The following is a 4685-nucleotide window of genomic DNA, read 5'->3' as shown; positions in this document are numbered from 1 at the left end:
AAATCCTTTACAATCTGGCAGCTCGTCTCCTAGAGAGCAGTTTTGGAAAGATAGGTCTCAGAAAGTAGAGGGCTGGGCTTGGTGGCTCACACCTGCAATTCTAGCATTTTGGGAGGCCAAGGTGGGAGGATCCCTTGCACAGAGGAGTTTGAAACCAGCCTGGGCAACATAACAAGACTCAGTCTCTACAAAAATATATATATATTTTTTCAGTTATTACCCCAAGTGTGGTGGCATGTGTCTGTAATTCCAGCTACTGTGGGGCTGAGGTGGGGGATCACTTGAATCCAGGAGATTGAGGCTGCAGTTAGCCACGATCGCACCCTGCCCTCCATCCTGGATGACAGAGTGAGACTGCCTTAAAAAAAAAAATATATATATATATATATATATATATATATATTTTAAATATATACATATATATATATTTTTTAAATATATACACACACATATATACACACACACACACACACACACGAAAATGCACAGAAAAGGGCAGAGGATAACAGTCTATTTCTTATTTTAATGATAGGGTATCAAATGCTTGCAGCAAGCAGAACATGACTTCTGAGCACTCAAGTATTTCTCAGCATCTGCAGAATTTAAAAAGAAGGAAATCAAGGGAAGGAACACTTATTTTCATATACCCTCAGTTCAGAATAAAGACACATAGAAGCATTATAGAGAGAAAAGATAAGAATTTTATAAGCTTTGATGTTGGATAGTGATAAGAATTTTCTATTGAAATGTTAAAATATGTGACGTATGGCCTCTGCCCAGTTAGGTCGCCTTGTGGGCCATTTGGGTAAGCATTCTTTATACTGTAACTCAGTGTGTCAAAGATCAATCGTTACTAGATGGGCACAATTTTTTTCAAAATGATAAAATCCAGTTTGGGCAAAAGTCTGAGAATATGAACCATTTTGTACACTCTTGGCTGGAGGGTAAACAGATACAACTTTTGGAAGGCAATCAGGCAATGTCCATTCTAATTTTGTGTGAATATCCTACACGATCCCTCATTCTGACTTCTGTCCTGTAAAAATACTAGTAAACGTGTTCAAAAAGTTTTTCAATTTTAGGGAGCAGTTTTTCTCAGGAATGTCATTTTATTCCAAGGAAGTAATTCAAAAAGAAAGAGTTTGTTACTTGGATTTATGCATTGTAGCACTGTTTGTAATAAAGTTTAAAAAGAACTTAAAACTTCACTAAAAACAGATTCATTATGGCTTGTTACATGCCCTAGTATCATTCTGGAGGCTCTATCTGCATTAATTTGTTTCATCCCCACCACAAGCATTTTTTTTTTTCCTTTTATTTGTATACTTTTTTTTTTCTTTGAGACACAGTCTCACTCTGTTGCCCAGATTGGAGTGCAATGGCACAATCTTGGTTCACTGCAACCTTCACCTCCCAGGTTCAAGTGATTCTCCTGCCTTAGCCTCCCCAGTAGCTGGGACTGCAGGCACGCACCACCACACCGGGCTAATTTTTATATTTTTCAGCAGAGATGGAATTTTACTATGTTGGCCAGGCTGGCCTCGAACTCCTTACCTCAGGTGATCTGCCCAACTTGGCCTCCCAAAATGTTGGGATTATAGGTGTGAGCCACCACACCCAGCCTATTTTTATAAATTTCAGGGGTACAAGTATAATTTGATTACATGGCTATATTGCATAGTGGTGAGGTCTGGACTTTGAGTGCATCCATCACCTAAAGAGTGTGGATTGGACTCATTAAATAATTTCTCATCGCCCACCCTCCTCCACCCTCCCACCTTTCCCAGTCTCTCACGTTTACCACTGCACACTCTCTGTCAATGTATATGCATGACTCAGCTCCCACTTACATGTGAGAACATGCAGTATTTGACTTTCTGAGTTGTTTCCCTTAAGATAATGGCCTCCAGTTCCATCCATGTTGCTGCAAATAACATTTGATTCTTTTTTATGGCTGAATAGTATTCCATTGTATATATACACCACATCTTCTGTATCTGATTAGCCATTGGTGGATACTTAGGTTGATTCCACATCTTTGCTATTTTGAATAGCGCTGTGATAAACATACGAATGCAGGTATCTTTTTGATATAATTTTTATCTATTTTCCTCTGGGTAGATATGCAAAAGTAGAATTGCTAGATCAAATGATAGCTCTATTTTTAGTTCTTTGAGAATCTCCATACTGTTTTCCATAAAAGTCATACTAATTTACATTCCCACCAACAGTGTATAAGCATTCCTTTTTCTTTATATCCTCAACATCTGCTATCTTCTTACTTTTTAATACTAGCCAATCTGACTGTTATGATATCTCACTGTGATTTTAATTTTCATTTCTTTGAGGATTACTGATTATGAGCATTTTTCATATGCTACTACAAGCATTTTATCAGAACACATTTTACAGATGGAGAAATTAAGACCCAGAGAGGGAAAGTCATTTGTCCAAGTTCACACAGAACCTAAGGAGCACAAGTTAGTATCCAACCGAAGTATACTATGCTCTTAATTCCTAGGTTCTACTGCCTCTTACCGCACTGATAAATATACTCTGGAAGCTAAGGCAAGAGAATCACTTGAACCCAGGAGGTGGAAGTTGCAGTGAGCCGAGATCCTGCCACTACACTCCAGCCTGAGAGATAGAGTGAGATTCTGACTCACACAGAAGCATCTTATGTTAACCTTCCCACCATTGCCCTGTGTCACACAGATCTTCTCTGTACTATGTGAACATTGCCATTCCATGCAACAACAGCGGAGCTCACTCAGTGGGCTTGATGTGGATGCAGGGCGGGGAAGTTCTGCGCATGCGTGGCACCATTTCCCACGAACACCCATGGGAGGTCATGCCTGATCTCTACTTCTACAAAGATCCTGAAGAGATTGAAAAAGAAGAGCAGGCTGCTGCTGAAAAGCCTGTGACCAAGGAGGAGTTTCAGGGCGAATGGACTGCTCCGGCTCCTGAGTTATCTGCTCCTCAGCCTGAGGTTGCAGACTGGTCTGATGGCGTGCAGGTGCCCTCTGTGCCTATTCAGCAGTTCCCCACTGAGGACTGGAGCACCCAGCCTGCCACGGAAGACTGGTCTGCAGCTCCAACTGCTCAGGTCACGGAATGGGTCGGAGCAACCACTGAATGGTCTTAAGCTGTTCTTGTACCGGCCCTTAAGCAACATGGAAGTAAGGTTGATGGAAAATAAACATCAGTTTCTAAGAATAAAAAAAAGAAGTGGTTTTCCCTGGGGAGAGGCATTAATAGAGAAGAGGTAAAGAGGAGCATGTTCACTTTTTACCACGTGTAAGAATATGTATTTTTAATTCATTATAAGCATAAATACCTAATATAAAGATTTTTTAAATTTTTGTACAGACAGGGTCTCATTCTGTTGCCCAGGCTGGGGTGCAGTGGCACAATCACAGCTCATTGCAGCCTCAAATTCCTGGGCTCAAGTGATTCTCCTGCCTCACCTTCCCAAATAGCTGGGACTACAGACATGGGTCACTACGCAGAGCTCATTTTTTAAAACTTTTTTTCAGCCAGGCGCAGTGGCTCACACCTATAATCTCAACACTTTGGGAGGCTGAGGTGGGTGGATTGCTTGAGCCCAGGAGTTCGAAACCAGCCCGGGCAACATGGCAAAACACTGTTTCTACTAAAAATACAGAAATTAGCTGGGCGTGGTGGCACATGCTGTATCCCCAGCTACTCCGGAGGCTGAGGCAGAAGAATTGCTTGAACCTGAAATGCAGAGTTTGCAGTGAGCAGAGATTGCGCCACTGCACTCCAGCCTGGGCAACAAAGTGAGCCTTGATCTCAAAAAATAAAAGATTTGTTTTTTCACTCGACATTTCCCTATTTTCACTCCAATCTGATTTTCTTTTGCCTTAGCGCCCAAGTCAGCATGATAAACGGGCATCTACTGTGTACCAGCCACTGTGCTTGGTGCTTTTGTACTTTTTATTGCTTAGTTCTCCCAACAACAAACTCTGCAAGATAGGTGCTCTGATCCTCACATTCCACTGAAAGAACAGATTCAGAGAAGTTAAAAACTAGCTTCAGGTTGTGCCACTTGTAAGTGACAGAGCTGGAGCTTGACCCTGTGTCTGACGACCTCTAAAGTCTACATCCTTTCCAATAATCTGCGCTTCCTCAAAACATGTATTTCTATTTCTCATGTCTATATCATTTCCATCCAGGTCGTTCCATAGTAAATGCTTGGTATTTAGAGATCAATGATGTCTGGTATGCAAATGTTACTCTAATTCCATTACCTTTTCCTTGAGTTGTGTTTAGGGTTCAAACAGCAAGCGATGACATTTTCTGAACATGAAAATTTCCCTAATATAAAGCCACATTTATTCTGTTCTAGTAGAAAGAACATTTGTGTTATAGGATGACCAGATATAGCAGTGGTAGCCCAAAGAAGAGGCAGGAGGGGTGCTGAAATCTCAGTTGCCTGTGTGGTGCCCGATGTTCCTGAGACCCTCACTTTGATCAGCTTTCCACTTCCTTAGAACGTGAAGTATTTTTAACCTGCTGGCGGAATTCTGTTCATCTCACGAAAGGAAGACTCATCACACTCTTAGCTAGGATGTGGTAATAAACCAGAAGAAAGACTGAATGTGGTGGCTCATGCATGTAATCTCAGCACTTTGGGAGGCCGAGGTGGGAGGATCACTTGA

The 4685-nt window shown here is 41.5% G+C and overlaps 1 pseudogene; it reads left to right on the top strand.

The window, feature by feature from the left end:
* The first annotated feature begins 765 nt into the window (after positions 1-765).
* LOC108309146 lies at positions 766-3148 on the top strand (annotated as a pseudogene).
* The last annotated feature ends 1537 nt before the right edge of the window (positions 3149-4685 follow it).

Source organism: Cebus imitator, unplaced genomic scaffold, assembly GCF_001604975.1.
Source record: "Cebus imitator isolate Cc_AM_T3 unplaced genomic scaffold, Cebus_imitator-1.0 Scaffold92, whole genome shotgun sequence".
Lineage (NCBI taxonomy): Eukaryota > Metazoa > Chordata > Mammalia > Primates > Cebidae > Cebus > Cebus imitator.
This window is presented reverse-complemented; position numbering and strand designations above follow the sequence as displayed.